The sequence below is a fragment of the Petromyzon marinus genome, chromosome 53 (assembly GCF_048934315.1).
Source record: "Petromyzon marinus isolate PM22_M1 ecotype Great Lakes invasive population chromosome 53, UKy_Petmar_22M1.pri1.0, whole genome shotgun sequence".
Taxonomy (NCBI): Eukaryota; Metazoa; Chordata; class Hyperoartia; order Petromyzontiformes; family Petromyzontidae; genus Petromyzon; species Petromyzon marinus.
The window spans coordinates 8,767,732-8,791,377 of record NC_133719.1 but is presented as its reverse complement, the minus strand read 5'-3'; positions in this window follow the sequence as shown (position 1 = coordinate 8,791,377).

Here is a 23,646-nt window from a genome sequence, read left to right as displayed (position 1 = left end):
TGGTCTCCTTCACCGTTGTTCTGTTCTGACGGGGCTATCTCGTCATTTGCGGAGGTGGTTCGTTCACAGTAAAGGTTTTTTTTGTTGGGTTAGATTGCGTGAGTATAAGTGTGTCGTAGCCCTCCACCACCCGACACAGCCAGAAAGGTTTGTCACGTACAATTAAAATTGTTAATGTTTTGGATTTACTGTGTCGGGTGGTGGTGGGTTACGACGCATTTGATACTTACGCGATCTAACCCCCCCCCAAAAAAAACGTTACTCTGAATAATATTGGTCGCCGAAGCACGCGTGTTAAATTGAGGTGGTTTATTGTCGGCACGAGCCAGTGGGATTCACTCTGGAAATGCACGTCTCATTCTGGTGACTGTGCTGTGCTGATGAGTCCTCATGAGGACGAAGCGGGTCCACAGTTGTCTGTCTCCGTCTCACTGCTGCTGTCAGCCGGTTACGTTTTTGTTGTTGTTGAAATGTATATTGATGGTGAACGAAGGCCAGAGGACCACAATGCACTTCTTTAGGAAATTGCTGCTCGTGGCTTTGAATCAACGTTTCCGTGAATTTTACTTATGTAGAGGGGGTCGCGACCAATACTATTTATGATAAGCGTTTTTGGGTTCGGTTCGATCGTGTCAACGTTAAATGTGTCGTAAACCCACCTCCACCCGACACAGCCAATCAGCACGGTTTGTCACGTGACCAGAACGTGTCAATTTGTTACCACTACAGCACAACGCCGGTTAGCTGATTTGGCCAAATTGATTGGGATACAAATCGATTTGTATTGTAATTTTGACCTTGTTTGCATGACATGTCACAACTTTCCAAAACGACTCCCCGTGCACTGAAACGTGTGGAGAGTCTCTACACACCAAGTACGTGAACAATATATCTCAACGCTAGTTCCGCAACATCACCTTCCGCGGGTGTGCCCGTTCTCCCCAATGTTTTCGTAACTCCTCACCACGGAGCGTCGCGCGACCCCTTTGTTTTCTCGTTTGTTTTTTTTTTAAGTGTCGTGGGGTTTTTATTTTTAGTTTTGAAACCTCGGGCTGTCAGCCGAGCGGAGCGAGCGAGCGAGCGAGCGGAACGAGAGCCGCGCAGCTGCTGACGCGGTTCCGCGAAAGCTCGAACCGCACTCCCCGGCACGCACTCGAAGATCCGCGGAAACTTTCTGGAAACGTCGAAGACCAAGACAGAGGGGGAAAAAAAACTACAACAACACCACGCACACGCGGAGTGACGAGAGTAGAGAGAGGTGGTGATGAGACGGAGGCCGAGCGCGATGTGAAAAAAGGGGGCGTTGTAGCATCAACAATTAATCTATCATGTGTTTGAACATCTTGACACCTGCCGTTTTATTGCCAGGAAGGGTAAAGACGTACTCTTATTTTTCATACTTTGATACTGGCAAAAAGTTCCCCATGGTATAGCTGCTCAACTGCTAGCTATAAATGTTCTGATAGTGGCATTGTCTCCGTGCTGTTCGCCTTTTTGGCGTTCTCTGGTCTAACGCTGGTGACACAAGGCCATGGCGAAGGCTGTCTCTGGTGTGGGCCAATCAATTTCAGAGACAATGCATCATCTATTATCGGAGCGTGTGTGTTTGCATGTTCACCGCAAGTACGTGTGGTCAGTGCAGACTTTATTCTTTGTAAAAGGTATCTATTTTGTGTTTGAACATCTTAACAGCTGTTTTATATCCAGCAAGAGTAACACCTATTATTTTTTTTATTTTGGATACTGGCAAAAAAATGTCTCGTATATATAAAACGTTGTAGCTAATCGGATTCTTCAAGTAGAAATAAATTATTCTGATTCTGAATCGGCTGTCTACGTTAATTAGCTCGTTATATTTATAATTGGGATTTGAATTCGAGCTCATATCTGATGATGCGCCCTCATTTATGAATGTCATGAATTCGCACCCCCCCCCCCCCCGCCCCCCGTCTCTATCTCCCACTTGAGGTCCTTAATCTTTTGTTGGGCTTACTTGAGCCGAGCGCCGCTACTGGCCGTGCTGGACCGATGGGGCGTGGGGAGGGGGGGCGGTACCGTGAAATTTAAAGGGGCCCAGGGCGGTCCAGAGACAACTCGCAGCTCGACAAAAAAAAGCCCGCAGAGCCGAGAGGTGAGGTCCCCCCCTCCCCCCCACAATCTACCCCCCCCCCCCCCCCCCAATAAAAAAGAACCCACCAAAAACTAATGAACGAGCCAGCCTTTGTATTGAGTCATAACCCTGATTGTATATTCATTAGCTCAACAAAATTATTTTTCGGCTCGGTTAAATTGTTTATTGATTTTTATTCCTTTCCCCTCTGAAATTAATGTTTTTTTTTTGCTACAAGAACGCGGTGATTTCCATTAGGAGCCTTTGGCAATCGCCCCCCGCTTTCTCCTGGGCTTTGCGCCCGGCGCGACGGGCATGATTGCTTTTCAAGTGCAGAATAATTGTGTCGTTAAGGGCCGGGGTGGTGCTCACTACACGACGTTTAGGAGAGGGTAGCGGCACGGAGCGCGTGCGTGCACGCGCGCGCGCGTGTGCGTGAGTCCACGTGAGTCCGCGTGCGCGCGTGCTCGCGTGTGTGCGCGTTCCTGCGTGCGTGCGTGCGTGCTTATTCATACACTTGGCGCACGGTAAAAGTTGTAAGTGGTTAGCCCTGCGCTGCGCTACGAACCCAGCGACACCGAGTTCCGATTCCTGCTGTCCTTCCCCGGGCGATTGGCTACGTACGGTGCGAAAGAAGTTCAACATGCACACACACAGAGCACGGTTGGCTACGTGCGCTGCGAAACAAGTTCAACGCATGTAAATACATAGACACACACACGAACACAATCTTATAGTCCACTCCTGAGAGGGAGCCAGGGCAAAAGACGAGAGAGCAGTTAGTTGTGTGTGTGTGTGATGTGACGTGGGAGCGGTGGTGCAACGGTTAGCGCTACGCTGCGCTACGAACCCAGCTATGACCCGAGTTCAATTCCCGCTCACGGCCAACAGACCAACGACGATTATCTGCACCGGCCCTGGGCCTCCCCTAGGTCGACTCAGCCTCAAATGAGTACCTGGTGCGGCGTGTACCCAGGTGCGATGCGCGGTACACATCGCTACTGGGGCGTGGTGCTGGCCACCCGCCCTTCACTAAGGTGCTCGCTCGAGGTACTTGCTCCAACAGTCTGCTAAGGCCACACGGGGGGCGATCTTTCGTGAGTGCTGACTGGGGGAGGTCACGGTATCCGCGCGGCCTGCGCGCGGCTGCAGATTGCCTTCTCGGGCTGCTATGGCGTGCATCCATCACGGGGGGGGAGGGGGGGGTGGTGCTGTGGGAGCGAAGACGCGTGCTTATTTTTAATTCTTGTATTTATACACCTGGCGAGCGCCGCCACGGCGCGGATGCGCGGTGAACATTTAATTTGGTCGGCACTCTATTAATCGTTGTGGTACGCGAGGCTTTCGCGACTACCGTTATCCGAAATAAAGGTTTTAATTTTGTGGGTGGTTCGATCGCTTAAATATAAATGGTTCGTTAAGTCCGCCACCGCCCGACACAGCCAATTTTGTGAGGTTTGTCACGTAAACGAAACGTGTCAATTCGTTACTACTTCAGCACACCGGCGTGTTGGAGAGTAAACCCACAAAGGTTCCTGTACAATTCGACGACGAGGTTTCGCTGGTGAAGCGTCGTCGGTTTGTCAACGTGCACGGAGAGTGTACGGAAAGTATTAAAGATGCTCTCGTCAAGGAGCAAAAGCCATTACCACGCGACACTCCGATCATCCTGGCTGCAGGAGTGGCTTTTGGCAAAGCCATCAAACAAAGACGGCGCTCACCGCATCGCACCGCTATCAGACGCGCTTCCGTGGCCGTCTGGAACGCTCTTCCTTCCGATATTGGGAAGCTGCTGAGGCTATGCACTTTTAAATCATCTCGATTCGAAACGCATTTCGTTAAAACTGCTTTTTGTGTTTACAGTCTGTTGCACCCCCCCCCCTCCCCCCCGCACATCCCGTTTGCACTGTTGGCTACGTACGGTGCGAAAGAAGTTCAACATACATCCACAGAGACCGATAGACTCACACAGAAACCTCCAGACGCGCTTCCGCGGCCGTCTGGAACGCTCTTCCTTCCGATATGTGGAATCCACTGGAGCTATGCACTGTTTAAATCATCCAGATTGACAAAGTCATTTCTTTAGAACTGCTTTTACCACTTATATTATATTTCGATTCAAAGCTTTCGTGACTGCAAGGATTCATCTTCTTTGGTTCTTTCGGTAAAGTCACGTAGAATGAGAATAAAATAATAAAATAATAAAATATAATAACACAATAAAATTCTCACGACGTTTCGGCCACAACACAAGTGGCCTTCTTCAGGTGAAAGGAACAGACCTGTCGGGACGACAGAGCTTCAGGCTACGTGACTTTACCGAAAGAACCAAAGAAGAACACTTATATTATGTTGACCTCCCCCGCACCTCCCATCGGCACGGTTGGCTACATACGCTGCGAAAGAAGTTCAACGTGCGTACAGGATATACATGCTGCACTGCAGTGTGTACTGATTACGGCGCACGACTTGAAATGCGGAGGTCGCTGCACAGTTCGACGTCGAACTCACGGCGCTTCAGCTGAAACGGTGACGCCAGTTTTCTTGAAAACGTGGCCGCCCGTCTCCATCCGTCTCCGCGTCTTGAGCCTTGGGACATCAATTCCTCATTCCAGCGACGAGTCCTGCCCAAAGGCCGCTCACTCTCCTTAGCAGCCCGAGGTGATGTCAAGAACTTGCGGATTGCAATTGCTAGGCGTGGGTCTGTCCGCGCCAGGGACGCTGCCACAGCGGCATGGTCGGAAGCTCCCGCCGGTTCGATTCGATGTCCCGGAACGGCGGTTGAAGCGGTGGGACGAGTTTCCTAAGTCCACCCGGCGATGGACATGGCTTGACCACGGAGAGCCGGTCGATGGTTCGTACGTGGTGGGGTGAAGTGTGTGGGTGCTCCCATGCTCATCCAAAACGTTTGGGCAGCGTGGGGTAATCGGGATATTGCCAGCGTGCAGCTCACAGACTATGGAACAACGCTTTGCCCTTTGCTTATAATGCGAAGGGAGCCGTTAGGGATATTATGAGAGGACTTAAATCATTATTAATTTAAATAATTATTTAAGTCCTTTCTTGAAAACTCATATTTCTAAATTGGCGTTTACACCACGCCTCGTGTTGGCCGTTTAACCTGCAGGTTCTGTTTTTTTTTTCATACACGGTGGTGGTGGCGCATTGGTGGGATATTACGGATGCAATAAGAATAATTTACAAGTGTAAACTATTATTATTTTTTTCATTAAACTTGCTGCGATGGGGCAGGCGCGGGTGGTTTGTGGGCCGGGCGGGCGGGCTGACTGGCTGGACTGTAGCCTGGCGTTTGTGTGACAGGCGGGCTGACTGGCTGGGCTGTAACCTGGCGTTTGTGTGACAGGCGGGCTGACTGACTGGGCTGTAGCTTGGCGTTTGTGTGGCAGGCGGGCTGACTGACTGGGCTGTAGCTCGGCGTTTGTGTGACAGGCGAGCTGACTGGCTGGGCTGTAGCCCGACGTTTGCGTGGCGGGCGGACTGACTGGCTGGGCTGTAGCCTGGCGTTTGTGTGACAGGCGGGCTGACTGACTGGGCTGTAGCTTGGCGTTTGTGTGACAGGCGGGCTGACTGGCTGGGCTGTAGCTCGGCGTTTGTGTGGCAGGCTGGCTGACTGGCTGGGCTGTAGCTCGGCGTTTGTGTGGCGGGCGGGCTGACTGGCTAGGCTGTAGCTCGGCGTTTGTGTGGCGGGCGGGCTGACTGGCTGGGCTGTCGCTCGGTTCTTCGTGGGGCGGGCTTGGACGTTTATCGGGAGCGCGTAAATCCCGATCGTCGGCTGAGTTACGCCGTCACTACGCCCGCGACGCGCGCAGGTGTTGACGCGACACTTTCGCAAAAGTGATTTTCACTCTCGCCTTTTAAGAGCATCCGGCGTAGGCAGCGGGAGCCGTTCTTCTCACTCTGCGCTCGTTCAAGACGACACGGACTAAAATCCCCACGCACAAACCCACCTCCCCCCCACCTCCCTCCTCCTCCCCCGGGAGGGTGTCTAGCCGAAGTCACTTTGACGAAGAGGGCACTTGAGATTTTGTAACGGTCCTCCAGTCCGCTGTGTGCGTCTTCGGGGCCGAGGTCCGACGTTTCAACCCCACGTGCTGATGAAGACGGAGTCCGCCGCACAGACGGAGCGATGGAACCTGCCGGTGCGCTGGTTGGTCACATCGGCAGGGTCGCGAGAGGTGGACGCGGCGGCTGGGGGGAGGAGGTCGGTGAATGGGGGAGGTGGAGGGGGGGGCGATCAGGACTCTTCCCGAGATCGCTCGCTGCTCATGCCAGCCAGCGCCCCGGAATCAAACCCATGTTCGCCAGGCTCAAAGCGGCAGTGCGCCTAGGGGGCCGTCCATAAATGACGTCACGCACCTGTGGGAGGGGGGGGGAGGGTCAGACATTTGTGACGATGTGTGACGAGGGGGGGAGGGTTTGAGAAATGTGACGTCACGTCAAAATGCGCAACTTTAAATAAATATAGACAACACGTTCTACTTAACTAAATAGACTTTTTAATAAATGTTTTCTACCTACAACATCAGAGTGCAGCGCCACATTAAATTCGCACTACAATGGCAATAGTTTAAAGCGATTTGAAGCATGTTTCTTTTTTTTTTGGGGGGGGGGGGGGAGAGCTTTGTGACGTCATATTTGAGGGGAGGTCTGAATTTTTGTGACGCCATGTGACGAAGGGGGGGGGGGGTCACAAATCGTCCAAAATCGCATGACGTCATTTATGGACGGCCCCTTAGCCACAGAACCACACAACTTCCCCTTGGTCCACCGTGTGCATGCGTACGCAGTTGAATCTTCCCGCGCCTCGTGCGCCCAGGCTGACCGCAGCTTCACGTGGGGGGGGTGGGGGGGGGCCTCGACATAGCGGGAACTGCCCCCCCCCCCCACACCGCCCCCGCACGGTGCCTCACAGTCCGACCGCCGGTGTCTCATCCACGCACGCGCAAACCGATTGACCGCGTCTCGCAAAGCGATTCCCTCCTCCGTCCATGGGCGTTCACAGCTCTTCTCACCAACACCACCACCAACACCACCACCACCAGCGAAAGCGCACGATATCGACTTCCCGCGGCGATTTCGTTTAGCCACGCGGCGCGTGCTAAACGCGCGTCCACGTGCGGCACCCTCGTCGCAGCCCTTCGCACGTAGCCGCTCGCATGCCGCTGACGCGCGGCGCCCTCTTCCAATCCTTCGAGCGCCATCCCAGACGGCGTTGCGGCGGGTGACTATGAAGACATGCTCGATGGCGACCCGCCTGAGGACAGCACGGTGGGACAAGGGCCGCCAACAACCTCCGCCGCCGCACGCCGCCTAAGCATCCTCAGGGCGAGAGGAACCACCGGCCGGTGCGGCGCCTGACGGCGACACGCCGCAGGAAGGCGACGAAGGCCGGCTCACCTCACCCGAAGGGAGAGCAAAAGACCCTCCACACTACCAGAGGGCAGCCACCCTCTTCCCAATGAGGCCCTGCCATCACCGACGGCAAACGAGGTTTCTGCCGAGTTACGGTGTGACGAGCTGGAAGACTCGGACGACGAGGTGTCGGAGGCCGAAGGAGAAGACAACGTGAGTGAGCTCAGCTACTCACAAGTCAACAGCGAGTTCGATTACACACCTGGGGACATCCACAACTTCCTCGGGAACACTTTTAGGAAGCGTCAAGTTAGGGTCGGGGCCGTTTTCCCTGACCTCACCGCTTTCCTCAAATCATCCCAACAAAATTTGCCGCAACAGCGACAAGTTGGGTTTCTCGACTCAGGAATGCTAGCGCCTGAAAGCGTTCATGCGCAAGGCGAAGAAGGAGCTTACTTCTGCCCAGAAGTAGCCCGGCCCCCCGCAACTACTGTTAACACTACCACCACCACCACACAACTACACGATGGCTTCAGCTATTAAGGTTGCCAGTCTGAACTGTAACAGCGCTCGCAGTGACAAGAGGTGGGACCAGATCTGCCGCTGTGTCAGGGAACACAAAGCAGATGTGACTCTCCTCCAGGAAACTCACCTCGACGCCACTCTGGAAGCCCAACGCCAGCCTTTCCTAGGCGGCCGAGGCCTTCTTCAGCCATGCCGAGGACAACCTCGCCGGCATGGCGATTGTGCTCAGTTCGCGGTTTGCACCAGATAATGTCTCCTTCAAAGAAATCGTCAAAGGTCACTTGATTTCTGTCGAATTCGTCCTTAATGAATCCTGCCTCAGGTGCTTAACGTGTACGCGCCGAGCAAGGCCCCCGAGAGAACCTCACCCTGAATCCACACGGCCACTAGCCGAACTCGTGCGGAGACTGGATCTGCGTGACGTGCGGTGACCGCAGCATCCAGCCCAGCGGCAGTACTCTTGGTGCCTCTGCGGCTCTCAAGGCAGGATAAGCCACGCCAGGCTCGGCCGACTGTACGTCAACGCCAACAGCGTTAACCTGCTCGGGGACAATAAAATCAATCATACCCTCCGGTTTCTCGATCACCACCTGGTCTCTGTGCTGCTGCGAATTCCCTACTGGAGGCTCAACGTACAGCTGTGTGACGACACCGACTTCAGATAAACCTTCAAAGCCTTTTTGGGCTCAGTGGCTGCCTGCCAAAGGAAGCTTCAGCTCCCACCAACTATGGTGGGACAACACAAAGGCGCAGGTCAGGGTTCTCTGTCAGCAGTTCATGAGCCAGCACGCCGCCGCCAAGAACGAGGTGGCGCGCCAACTGCAGAACGAGCTGCTGGCGCTTGAGGCAGAGCTGAGCTCACCCCACGGCACACAGCAGGGTGAGACGCTACTGGAGAAGCAGCGGCTTTTCAGGTCCATCATGGACGAGCAGGCACATCGTGCTTTTGTGTGCAAAAAGATGCAGCACCTGTCGCAGATGGACTCTCCCTCTAAGTTTTTCTTCCGCTTAAACAAAGCACCGGCCGACACCACAAAAATTTCCAGTTTACGAACCCCAGATGGACAAACAGCAACATCTGAGAGCGAGATCGCCAAGACCGCGCAGGGATTTCTACTCACAACTTTTCGCCGCCGAAACCATACACGACGGGGCTGTCCAGGAGCTACTGGACGGGGGCCCTACCTTAGGGGTCCCTGAGCGGGATCGTCTGGACAGCCCCGTCACCTCGCAGGAGCTCCACACCGCTGTGAAAGGGCTCGCAGCTGGTAAAGCCCCGGGGATTGACGGCCTGCCGGTTGAGTTTTATGCGGCCTTCTGGGATGAGCTTGGCCCTCCACTACAACAATTGTTGACGGAGAGGCCTGCAGTAGGGGAACTCGCACAGAGCTGCAGGAGAGCAGTGGTCTCCCTGCTACGCAAGAAGGGGGGGCTGCGCCTCATCGTGAACTGGCGACCCGTGTCCCTCTTGTGTGCTGACTACAAAATCTTCTCCAAGATGCTGGCAAACCGTCTCAAGACAGTGCTGGGTCAGCTGATCCTGCCGGAACAGTCGTATTGCATCCCCGGACGGTGCATGTACGACAACATCGGTACGGTCAGAGACGTAATTTCCCTTGCAGAAGCGCACAACATGGACTTAGGCCTCCTCTTTTTAGATCAGGAGAAGGCCTTTGACAGGGTGAGCCACGAGTACCTGGACAAACTCCTAACGTCGCTCGGCTTCGGCCAAGCCTTCATCTCGCACGTGAGGCTCCTGTACACGGGGGCACATCCAGCCTCTTGAAGATAAACCAGCGGCTCGGCGCCCCTTTCCCTGTGACGAGGGGGGTCAGACAGGGATGCCCCCTCTCGGAGCTGCTGTACACCCTGTCCATTGAGCCACTGCTACGCCACCTGAGACGAAATCTGTCTGGTCCCAAAGTCCCGGGACTTGAGAACGCGGTCATCAAGCTCTCGGCTTACACAGACGACGTGATGCGTCGTCCTCAACGACGCGCATGACGCCTCCGCGCTCTGCCAGGCGCTTGAAGTGTACGAGAGGGCCTCCTCCGCCAGGGTCAACTGGGCCAAGTGCGAGGCCCCCTCTGTGTTTGGGGTCGCGAGGCGGCGTTCGCTCTGTGCTCCTCCCAGGAGGAGTCGTTTGGCAGGACAACGGAGTCAAGTACCTGGGGGTTTACCTGGGGAAACCACGTGACGTCGCTCTGAACAACTGGACCGAGCTGGCCGACAGAATCGAGGCTAAATTGCTGACATGGGCGCAACGCCTCGCTCCGCAGATGTCATTCAGGGACCGAGTGCTCGTCGCTAACACCCTGGCTGCATCCGTGCTGTGGCACAAGACCAAGTCCCTCCAGCCTCCTGCTTGGCTGCTCACCAGAGTCAACCGCTCACTCGCGCACTTCGTCTGGCATGTGAAACACCGGCACAGGCAGGGCGTTCTCTGCCTGCCGGTGGGCGAGGGTGGCCAGGGTCTGGTGGACGTCGCCGCCAGGGTCGTGAGCTTCAGGCTCGTGGCAGTCAGGCGGCTGCTGTACGACCGGGAGGAGCTACCCTGGAAGTCGCCGGCCCTCGCCCTGCTGAGGAATGCAGGGGGGTGCCTGGGGTACGGAAAGGAGCTCTTCCTGATGGACCTGAGCCTGGTCGACTACACGAGGCTGCCAGGTTATCACCAGAGCCTCTTGGACGCGTGGCTGAGCTTCGAGTGGAGCAGAATGCGCGCTCCCTACTACCTCGCACAGTTCCTGAACGAGCCCCGTGTTCTGCAACGGCCTCTTCCAGGGAATCAGGAGAGAGGACCCTGGCTCAACGCCTCACATCAGCAGGGCTGCGGTCAGTCTTCCACCTCGTGCAGGCCCACCAGCCCAAGTGGAAGACCGCAGCTGAGATCGCCAACACCGCAGGGCTCCGCTCCACGCTCGCTGGGGAGAAGCTGCTGCGGGACGTCGCTCCGCGCCATGAAGGAGCTGCGCCTGAAGCTGGAGGCACCGGGGGATGATGGCGGCCCCCCCTCCACCTCCACCTCCTTCCCGGAGTTGTGCTTCTCCTGCGCGCAGCCCCCCGGCCACAGCGACTCCGGCAAGCTACTGAAGCTCCGAGGCTGCAGGAACGTTGCCCCTGAAGAGTGCCCAAACACAGCGCTCTACACGTGCTGTGTCAAGGCGCTGCATTCCCGGGACCTGGCCGACCTACCGGACACAAAATGGAGAGACCATTTCTCTCTCCTCATTGCGGCCGCCCCTCAGTGGAAACAAATGTACAAAGTCTCTCCCGTAGCTAAACGCTGCGGTGACCTCCAGTGGAGGTTGGCACACTGCACGTTGCCATCGGCCGTGTGGCTCAGCCGAATCTCGCCAGGGGTAACAGACTTGTGCATTTCCTGCGGTGCCAGGGAGGATCTGCCCCACCAGTACTTACACTACCAGCGGCTCAAACCAATGTTCCGCCTTTTGGAGGACATCTTCAGGAAACTGGGGGTACCCTTCTACAACACAAGCTTCGTATATGAGGTGCTTTACCTGGCTAACAAACGCCATGAAGGTGTACAGAACGAGAAAAAAAATGCTGGAAGGTGACACTGACGGCTGCTCTGTGCTGCTTCCAGTGTTCAGAGGCCTGCTCAAGGCGCAGCTCCGGCTGGAGCACGCCATGTACCACACACATGTCGGTGATGTGCAGCGCGTCTTCTTCGAACGCTGGGGAGCCGGAAAAGCCCCTCTCTGTACCAGCGTGGACGGCACCCACGTGTTCACCTTCTGAAGCGCTCGCTCGTCAACGTGGCGTGCGCGATGACCACCACAACCACCACGTGACTTTTCTTTCGTGTTGTGCGCGGTGCTTTTTAGCGCCACAGCGCGTGGATTTGTAACGTTTATTTTCAGTTGTGTTGCTGGTGACTTTGTGTATTTCATATCGAAATCGCCTCCAGTGCTTTTGCTGCTGGCGGCAATAAAAGTTGTTTAAAAGTCAAAGTCTCACTCTCTCTCTCGCGTACCACAGCGCCGCCGTCACGTGATCGCCGACGAAGCACCGGGGAGCTCGGGCAACGCGGACACAGTCCTCGTGCAACGACGTCTACTACGTCACAAAGACATAGATTCCCCCCTCCTCCCCCCCCCGTATAGCTTTTAGAAGACTGTCGGGGCAAGTGCGGTCAGCGAGCACCTATGAAAGGCGGGCACTGTGGCGTACGAGGGGGTGGGTGGCCAACAGCACGCCCGGCCGCCTTTGTCTCCCCAGTGGGGATGTTTACACATCGCACCAGGTCCTCATTTGAGGCTGAGTCGACTTAGGGGAGATCCAAGACCGGTTCAGATAATCGTCACTGCTGTTGGCCGTGAGCGGGAATCGAACTCGGGTCATAGCTGGGTTTGTAGCGCAGCGTAGCGCTAACCGTTGCACCACCGCTCCCACGTCACATCACACACACCCACCTGCTCTCTCGTCTTTTGCACTGGCTCCCTCTCAGGAGTGGACTATAAGATTGTGTTCGTGTGTGTGTATGTACATGCTTTGAACTTGTTTCGCAGCGTGCGTAGCCAACCGTGCTGTGTGTGTGCATGTTGAACTTCTTTCGCACCGTACGTAGCCAATCGCGCTAATCGGAGGTGCCCGGGGAAGGACAGCAAACTAAACACAAAAAGCAGATCGAAAGAGATTCGTTTTCAATTTTGTATAGTTGTTGTAGTGTATAGTAGTGTAGTTTATAGTAGTGCAGTCCATAGTAGTGTAGTGTATAATAGTGTATGGTGTAGTGTATAACGGAGTGTATAGTGTAGTGTATAGTGTAGTTTATAGTGTAGTGTATCGTGTTGTAGTGTATAGTAGTGCAGTGTATAGTAGTGCAGTCCATAGTAGTGTAGTGTATAATAGTGTATGGAGTAGTGTATAACGGAGTGGATAGTGTAGTGTATAGTGTAGTGCATAGTGTAGTGTACAGTGTTGTAGTGTATAGTGTAGTGTACGTATGTTGAACTTCTTTGGCACCGTACGTATCCAACCTGTTCCTAGGCTGATCGTTCTTTTTGTCACTGTGCCGCTCCCAAAATGTAGAACGTTCTGCCTTTGCTCACACGACAATGAGAACCTTGAGAACAACGTGAGTCTGTCTGGAATACTAATCTCTTTAAACTGTGGCCTTTACCCTCCCCTCCCCCCTATCTAGTTGTGGACGTGTACCTTGTACAGGTTCTGTGTTTTTTTTTTATTTCCTGGCATTCCATACACAACGGTGGCGCATTGCTGGGATTTCCGGATGAAATGCGCCACTTTAGAAACATAAATAATAATTATAATAATAGGGGTTTTCCACTTTTTTTCTGGCAACTATGATAATATATGCAAAAAGCGTACGCCTTTTGGCGTCATCTGGTCGAGCACCAATTGGGTCGAGGCTCAAAAGAAAGCCGTCCCTTGGTGTGGACCAATCATTTTCAAGGACAATGCATATATTATCATAGTATGTCTTTTGTTTGCATTTTGACTGCAGGTATTGTGGTTAATGCAGACATGAATCCTTGTAAAAAGGTTTCAGTTTTGTTGCCAGAGAAAAAGGGGAAAACCCCTATCATTATATTTTGGTACTGGCAAAGGAGGTCTAATGATATAAATTATTATTATTACTCGCGATTCATCGTAGTTATCATCAGCCATGATCGATCCACTGCTAGATGAAGGCTTCCCCGAGTCGTCACCAACTCTCGTGATCCGGTAGATCAATAATCCGTCCGATAGTGTTTGTGATCAAAATTTAACAAATAATTTGGTGGTGCTGCTGCTGCTGCAGCTGCACAAGCAACAGTTAATGCATTTTGAAAAAAAAAACAATCACTGCTTTAAAAAGAACACGAATATATACATATGATCGGCGACGTTTTCAGCAGTGACCCTTATTCTTCTTCGTATCATATCAAAAAAGAAAGCCCATCGGCCGAAACGTCGCCGATTATATATTTGTCTCTTTGAAGACAGCGTTGCCGAGTGCGTTGAGTTTTTTTAAGTGTACGCGGTTATTGATCTCAAAGTACCCGCATGCAGCTGACAAGGGGGAGTCGTGGCACTGTGGTTAGCGCACTGTGCTTCGAACCTGGCAACCTGAGTTTGATCCCGGGCTGTGGCCGACATCGGTACCGACCCATTCCTCAGACCCGCGCGACAAGGCGAGAGACGCCGTTGGCTTGGGGCGACCTTCATCCAGCAGTGGATTTGACCACGGCTGGTGACGATGCTGATGCTCGTGATGATTCGTAACGTTGGGGATGGTGGAGCAGTGGTTCAAGCCGCGTCTCTCTCTCTGTTTCTGCCGGGCTGTCTCCCCCATAACCCCCTCCTCACGTGACCTCGTTACGTTATCGCCCCCCCCCCCCCCCCCCCGTGAGGGTTGTTGAAGAGGCGCATAGCGGCAGTCACAGCGAGGAGGAGCCGTGGAAGTCGGAAACCGCCCAGCCGAACAAACTCCCAGCCCACACACCTGGAATCACCCCCCCCCCGCCCCTCCCTCCTCCTGCACCCCCCACCCCCCGTCCACCCCCGCCCCCCACCCCTCCACCACCCCCACCCGCATCTCGGTTTGATGGATTGCCACGATTCAGGGTCAGGATCTGAGTCTACGATCAATTGTTTGGGTTTTTTTTCTTTTTTACAAATCATTTTGGTGATGTTGCTGCTGCTCTGTCAGTGGTGCACAAGTGCAATTAAACGATGAATAAAATAATACTATGTTTTTTTTTAAAGTCAACACGTTAGGCAATACTAACTCGGCCGTGTGGCCTTACAAATAAAACATTTAAAATCGGTGACGGTTCGGCAAACGGCCCTTTTTCACAGCACTTAGAGAGGTCACTCTGCACCTCTTGGCCTACGTGCTGTTGAGTAGGGCCATTGCCCGAAACGTTGTCTACTATATACTTTCATTCTTGTTTTAACATTATAATCAAGATAGTGGCTTGCGATAATACTGGTAGGAACGAAGTTGTAAACTGAGTGTACCAGCCTGCAATAGATTAATGTGTCCGTCCGTCCGTCCCCTTTCAATACTTTAACGAAGTGAAATCTCGTGCTGTTGGGTGTAATAAAATTGCGCAAAATTCCAATGTTCCTACCAGCCCACCCTGCAGGGACCTGTTCAGGTAAACGCATTCCAGCCCGTGTATAAAAAAAACAAATTATTATTTAAATCGCTTTGTCAATCCACTGCTAGATGAAAGCCTCGCCGTGCCGTGTCGCTCGCGGGCGTTCTTTGACCATACTTCACCACACTGGCCAGCGATGGGAGTTCGTTTATTACGTTTGTTGAGCCAAGCTGCCAAGGATTGGGAAATACCTAGCCCACTTTTCACCCAGCCTCTACGTGTCTCTATCAGTCTCCATGCATCTCTACGAGTCTCTACTCTGAGTCTTAATGTGTGTCTACATTCCCCTGTGAGTCTCTACGCCGGTATAGTTTGTGACGCTTGTTAATCCAGCTGACGATTATCCGCACCGGTGCTGGGCCTCCCCTAGGTCGACTCAGCCTCAAATGAGTACATGGTGCAGTGTGTAAACGTCGCCACTGGAGAGACAAAGGCGGCCGGGCGTGGTGCTGACCAACCCACCCCATCGTGTGTCGTGCCGCGCTTCATAGTTGCCGCTCGCTAACAACACTTGCTTCTACAGCATGTTAAGGCTTATACGGGGGTGGGGATCTTTGTCTTTGTCATCATTTAAGTAATGAGTGTTTGCATGTAGGAAAAAACCGGAGCACCCGGAGAAAACCCACGCGTGCGAGGGAGCAACACACTATCCCAGTGCTCTCCACTCGTTTTCAGAGGGGGGGGGGGCACGTTCGCCGATATGACACCATCGTTGGTTTGACAGAATTTTGCGGGGTGTTTTCACATTTGTGTGTATTGTCGGAGGCCGCACAAAAGGCCACCAGGGGCCGCCAGTGGCCCGCTGGCCTTGCAGTGTAGAACCACTGCTCTATCTACACACAGACGGAGCACGTGGAGTCCACATTTGCTGTACCGCCTTCGCCTGGCGAGTCAGGGAGCGGCTCCCCACGCGGCCCACCACGGGACCCACGGGCAGCCGCGTGCGGACGTGGCCACAATTCTCGAGCGCACGTGGGCCGATCCGTGCACTTGAGAGTGGGGATTTTTAACGGATGAGTCGATGCCAAGTCGTTCAACACACCGCGAGTGCAGCCTGCAGTGTTCTTATTCCAGGCTCCCCAGCACCACCACCACCACATACATGGGATGGGGGGGAGCAGGGTTTGTGCTGGGAAAGTTGGGTCCCCACCGTCAAATAATCTACTTTAACTAAGCTATATATTTTTTTTATTTTTTCCAGGTAAGGCCCCACTGAACTGTGTAGCTATTTTTCAGAAGCGACCATCACAGATGATACATCAACGAGGTGGCTTTGTCGTCGTGTGCAAATGTATTGCATCTAAATACTTGAAACGTACGCCGATTCCTAATGTGGAGGGGGAAAAAAATCCCGGAAGGTCCCGAATAAACCCCACGGGGATAAAGACACGCAGAAAACTCCAAATGTATAGGCGTCAGGGTCGGGATCGAACCCACGACCCTCCTGCATACCAGGCGAGGTCGTTAACATCTCCTAGCCACCGTGGCGCCCTAGACTGGGAAGCAGGAGAAAGAGAGGTGCGGGATGGGGATGGGCAGAGACGGGGGGTAGGAGGCCCTGGCCACGGCTGTTAAATGCTGCTGTGATTAATGAGAAGGGGCAGAGACGGCGGCTGGCGACGGTGGGGAATCGGTGGCTTCGCGGGGTCCAAGTGTCTCACACCCGCGAGGCCCACCTCGAAAGCCTGCCACACACAACAGGCAAAGGTCCCACCGTGTAGCCCACATTGAGAGTTGTATGGGAGGGGAGGCAAGTGCTGTTAGCGACGAGCGTCTGTTTTACCGGTACCACACACGGCCGCCTTTGGCTTCCCAGTGCCGATGTGTTACCGTACTAGGCGCTAATTTTGAGGCTGAAGCGATCTATTGGAGGCCCAAGGGCCATCACAGATGTTCTCCGCTGCCGTTCATTATAAATTTTCGCATGATGATTAGTCACTTTGTTGAGCTATTAGTTGTGGCCGGGTCACTTCTGGGAAAATAAAAATTAATAGCTCAGTTGGCGCTACCTGGTTGGATAAAACAAACTTTCGTTTTATTTTCAGATATTTGTAAAGTGATTTGTTTAACCGTTCCTATACTTAGCACTCCTATTGGGTTTTTTTTGTACTGTTTGTTGTTGTAAAGTTCTGACCAGCCCCTACCGGATTGCTCCGGTCTACATCAAGATTCTGATTCTGAAGAGCTGCATGCTAACCACTATACTCCAACTCCCCATTCAAAAAATACTAAAAGAGCGTACAACACACAAAGATCCCCCGTGTAGCCTTCACGGACTGTAGGACCAAATGCTGTTAGCGAGCACCTATGAAGGCCGGCACTGAACATTACCAAGCCCGGATCGCCTTTGTCTCCCCAGTGGCGATGTTTACACACCGCCACGAAGTATTAATTTTGAGGCTGAGTCGACCTAGGGGTAGCCCAGAACCGGTTCAGATAATCGTTGCTGGTGTTGGGCCGTGAGCGGGAATCGAATTCGGCTCGCCGGGTTCATAGCGCAGTGCGTTAACCGCTCCACCACCGCTCCCCCCCCCCCAGCCCCCCAGCCCACTAACACACAAAGACGAACTCCGTGGGGCACTCGTGGGTTCCAGGCTGTGGGAAATGAGACCCCTTAGAGCCGAGTGCATTGGATTTTTGCACGCAGCGAGCCCAAACATATATTTTACTCATCGAGAAATGTGCTTACTGCTGCTGTTTGTATGCTAATGCGTCTGAAGGCAGACTAAGGAAGCTACTTTGAGTGATGCATGAGCGGGGATAGGCACCCAACAAAAAAAAGCCTTTAAAATATTTTAAGTAAAAAAATTGTACGCGGGCCGGGCTAAAACTGGAAAGATAGGGGCAGATCATCAAATTACACTTTAGCTTCCTGTGCTGTTTTGCGCGGTGTGGAGATTTATGTAGAAGGAGAGTGAACGGCAGGAAGATGAAGCGTCGAATAAAACAATGAGGAGGAGGAGGAGAGCGAAGAGGATACACTTTTTGTGTTTTTTAAATCTCTATCAAGGAGAAACGCGAACGAAAGTAAATCACAAAGCTGGCTCCCGCGGTAATTAAATCATTAACGTCGGGAAGCGGCGTCGCGGATCTCTCTACGTTAATGAGCGGAGGGAGCCGTGCGGTGCATACTGTGTCCTCTTCAATAACGACGATGATGATGGTGGTGGTGATGGTGGTGATGGTGGTGATGATGATGATGATGGTGTGAAGGGTGGCAAAGGCGCAGCCCTGCAAGTGGCGGCTCACGCCACCGCTGGGGGAAGGACCCTCCACTTTGCGATCATTTTAATCCTCGAGTGCGTTTTGATCCTCTTCTTAAGACGGTTGGAGGAAGACGTCTTCACAATTCTGCCTAATCGCCCGATGAAGCCGGTTGTCATCACCAGCGAAACGTGCGTTCGGAGTTCATCGGCTGCTATACGTTGTGTACACGAGATGCCACTTTCGTTGAGCTATCGTTGGCGATAGCCAGGCCGCTTCTGAAAAAGAGTTTCATAGCCCAGTGGGCCTTACCTGGTAAAATAAAATAAAAACTGCACGTGGTTTAATTGTTTACAGTTTACATCAGGCTGCAAGCACCGCCGTAAATGTGTGTCGCGTCTGATTGTTATCTTATTATGTTTGTACGGCGATAAGAATCGGTGGAGCTTTGCGGTAAAGGAGCCGAGGTGTAAAATAAAATATATATTTTTAAAGTCGCCGGTCGCCTTTTGCATGACTCGTTCTCATCGCATTTCTCAGCACCCCCCCCCCTCTCGCCCCCCCCCCCAACCTCGCCCCCCCCCCCCCCCCCCCGTCTACACCAGCAGCACAACCACCAAAGACAAAGATAGCCGGCTCCACCGTATAGCCTTTACAGGATGTTGGGGCAAGTGCTATCATGGGACCTTTTTTTTTTACCAGAGCACGTTTGTTTGCACGTTCTGTGTGCGGTTAATGCAAAATTGATTCCTCGCAGCAAAATAAAAAAAAAGTATCCCTTCGGCGTTTGAACATCTCAACAGCTGTTTTATTGCAATGAAGGGTAAAAACATCGTCTTATCTTTCGGGGCAAGTGCCGTTAGCGAAGGTCGGCAAGCTGCACGAGGCGGTGGCTGTCCAACACCACGGCCGACACCGCCACTTCCACCCAATATCAATAACGCCTCCTCCCTTCCCATCCATACGTGGAAGTATTCGCTCGGTTGCCGAACGGATCCGGCATTCAAAGGTCGCACACATTACACACATTACACACACACACACACATCGCTTGCCACCAGTGAACCACAGTCACCTTGCCGACCTCGTCGAGGAGCAGAGACCACCATCACGCGACACTCCGCTCATCGCAGCAGCAGCAGCAGCGGCGGCGGTGGCTTTTGGCTGCTGCCATCGAACAAATGCGGTGGTCACCGCGTCGCGCGGCGCTTTCAGACGCGCTTCTGCGGCCGTCTGGAACGCTCTCACTTCCGATATTAGGAAGCCCACCGGGAGCAATGCCACTTTTAAATCATCCAGGTTGAACACTCATTTCTTTATCACTTCTTTTGTCGTGTTCATTTTTTTTTGTCCCCCCCCCCCGCACATCCGATTCGCGCGCTCGGCTCCGTACGGTGCGCGAACAAAGTTCCACGCGCGCGTGGAGACATCCCCGCCTCTCGAGTGACCATCAAAACAAACACAAAAAAAAGCGTTGCGAGCGAAGTTCCGAGGTAGGGGCTAGACGTGGACAGGGGTATTGCCGTCGTGGCCGATTGTGGAAATGTTGTGTGATGCGTCAATCCTACTCCTAACAACCCCCCCCCCCGCCCCCCCTTTGTCCCGTGTCATCGAGTCAGCCAGGGGTAGAAGCGGCTCAGTGGATCGCGCGTTTGCACGCGCGATCCGGTTCACTCAGCCGGGCCGGCAGCAGAGCGGGGCTGACATGCCCCCTCAATCACATTAATAGGCTTCGCTAGCAGGACCGACCACGCTTCATCACGTCGCCCTGCGTGCGATGCGTGAGTGTGTAAGTGTGCGCGTGGGTGAGTGAGTGTGGGTGGGTGGGTGGCGTGACAGTACAGACTGGCAAGGCAGCTCCGCTTCATCATGTTGCCCTGCGCGTGTTTGTGTGTGTGAGTGTGTGAGAGTGTGTGTGTTATGAGAACCTGGCGACCCGAGTTCGATTCCCACTCACGGCCAACACCAGTGACGATTATCTTAACCAGTCCTGGGCCTCCCCTAGGTCGACTCAGCCTCAAATTAGTACCTGGTGCGGTGTGTAAACATCGCCACTGGGGAGACAAAGGCGGTCGGGCATGGTGCTGGTCACCCACCCCCTCGTGTACCGTTCCGGCCTTCATAGGTGCTCGCGAACAGCACTTGCCCCTACAGTTTGTTAAGGCTGTATGGGGGATCTTTGTCTTCGTAGCGGTTAGCGCGCTGCGCTACGAACCCGACGTTCCGAGTTCGATTCCCACTCACGGCCAACACCAGTGACGATTATCTGAACCCGTCTTGGGCCTCCCCTAGGTGGACTCAACCTTAAATGTGTACCTGATGCGGTGTGTAAAAAACGTCGCCACTGGGGGAGATAAAGGCGGCCGGGCGTGGGTGCTGAACCACACCACATCCGTCGTGCTGCCGCTACAGCCTTCGCTGACGGCAACTTGCCCCCAAAAGATCTGTCAGAGGCTACACGGGGGACCTTTGTCTTTGCAGTGTGTGTCCCTCCCCCTGCTCAGTTTCACGACGTACCCGGCCGGCTGACACTATCCGCGCCGTCCCGCGGGTATTGAGATTTACGATGCACTCCGTTATCTGGTGTACATTTTTTTTGTGCAACCCCCCCCCTCTACTGGTGGGAAATATAAAAAAAATCTCTGGTTCTTTCGGTAAAGTCACGTAGGTATCAAATAAAATTAATCACGACGTTTCGGGCGCAACACAAGCGGAACGTGGACGCTTGTGTTGCACCCGAAACGTCGTGGCTCATTTTATTTTATACCTTACGTGACTTTACCGAAAGAACCAAAGAGTATGGATTCCTGCAGTCACGAAAGCTTCAAATCAAGATACATAAAAAAAAAATGTTTGTTGACAATTGTGAACACCGCGAAATCCACGCCGTTAATGATACACCCTCAAATGACTCAACAGCGGCGTCTTGAAGTTTCACGGAATGAAACAGAGAACCCATCTGCAAATGGTTTGGGAATTCGCACGTTTCAGCCGCGTTCACGCACGACTCGAGGCTGAGGCTTGCTCCGAGGAGAATCTACTCGCGAATGCGACCCACGCGTACATAGCTGCGGTCCGGAGTAGATGCGTTCCCTAGGAAAAAAATGTAAAAAAAGGGTGAGACAAAGCAAAATCACGCGAGGAGACAGCTGCCTTCCGAACGGCACACGCGGTAGACAAACACACGAGCACACACCCAACGTTGGTTTTCTGTACGTATTCGTACGTGTATGTACCTGTATATGTGTCTCTTTGTGTATGTATCTCTTTGTGTGTGTGGGGGGGGGGGGTGTTAGTGTAGCGGTTAGCGCGCTGCACTGCGAACATCGCGACCCGGGTTCGTATTCCCGCTCACGGCAACACCCAGTGGCGATTATTTGAACTGGTGATGGGCCTCCCCCGAGGTCGACTCAGCCTCAAATGAGTACCTGGTGCGGTGTGTAAACATCGCCGCTGGGGAGACAAAGGCGGCCTGGCGTGGTGCTGGCCACCCACCCCCTCGTGTGCCTTCATAGGTACGCGCTAACAACACTTGCCCCAACAGTCTGTTGAGGCTATACGGGGGATCTTTGTCTTTGTGACAGCCCGCCGCATGCCGCGATGTGCACACAGCACAATGTTGACGCACGCAGAGTGAATTCAAAGCGCATGAAGCGATTAGATTTTTTGGTAAAAATAGGTCATCCGCATATGCAGCGCGAGATCGCACAAACCGAACCCGCGTAAAGCGAGGGGGAGACCTCTAATTTCCGTGTGCAACGAGTGCACAACAACGCCTCTCCAAGGACTTAAGGGGGTGTCCATAAATGACGTCACGCGATTTTGGCCGATTTTTTACCCCCCCCCCCCCCCCCGGTCACACGGCGTCACAAAATGTCAGATACCCCCCCCTCAAATATGACGTCACAAATCTCTGCCCCCCCCCCCAAATCGCTTTAAACTATTGTCATTGTAGTGCGTATTTAATGTGGCGCTGCACTCTGATGTTGTAGGAGAAAACATTTATTAAAAAGTCAATTTAATTAAGTAGAACGTGTTGTCTATATTTATTTAAAGTTGCTCATTTTATGTGACGTCACATTTCTCAAACTCCCCCCCCCCCTCGTCACACATCGTCACAAATGTCTGACTTCTCCCCCCCCCCCCAGGTGCGTGACGTCATTTATGGATGGCCCCTAACATCCTAACTGCTTGCCTGCTATGTCAGGCCGCGTTGGGCACAACCAGAGACGTCCCCCTACAGTCACGGCGAATCGGGGGGGGGCGACCGCCCCGGGCCCCCGCAGCGTTGGATGGGGGGCTGCTCATTCTCACGCTGGGCACGAGAATAAGTTGCCGTCACCTATCCACTGCTGGATGTAGAAGAACTCGCCTACCGTCGGCACATCCGGCGCCTGCACGAGAGGCTGGTTTGCTCAACAGAAAATGTATGTACGCGTGTGTGTGTGTGTTGAACTTCTTTCGCAACGTACGTAGCCAGCCGTGCTAATCGGAGGTATGTATATGTGTGTGTGTTGAACTTCTTTCGCACCGTACGTAGCCAACCGTGCTAATCGGAGGTCTGGGGGCAGAAAGACAACAAACTAATACACAAAGATCAGTCTTCGAGAAATTAGGTTTAAATCTACATTTGAAAGTGCTTAGCTCCCAGTGGCTTTCAATTATCAGAAAGATGTGATGTTGGTGACGTCTTGAAACGGGAATTCATTATCCAGCAGTGGATTAATCATGGCTAATGACATGTGGATGTCATTGGGTTTAAGGTGACCTGTTCAATCGGGGCTGCTACGTTTACCACCGCAACGAAAGAACAAGAATGGAATCTTCTTCAGTATAATCGCCCACCTTGAATCACACCCCAACAGTGTTGTTTGGTGATGGTGATGCAGCCACTGCATTAGCAGTTGTGCACAAGTAAAATTAACAACAGCAAAATCCACACATTAATCAATCATGGCCGTATGCGTTTTAAAATATATGGGCGACGTTTCGGTCAATGGCCCTTCTTCATAGCACAAGCGCCCTTATTAAATGGTGCGCCATGAAGAAGGGCTTTTGCCCGAAACGTCACCTATTATATATGTACTTGTCCTGGTAAGGCCACAGTGTTATTGACGAATGTTTTGAGGGTTTTTTTCTTTCTCCTTTTCCACTCAGAGGCGGGGAGCCCTTTGAACTCTCATTTTGCACGGTGGCTTGATTTTCAGATTCTTCCAGCAGCTGTGGTCGTCCGCAAATGGTCATTCGTTCTCTCCTTCCTGCCCAGTGAATATCGCTATCTTTATTTTTCCTCCTGATCGCTTT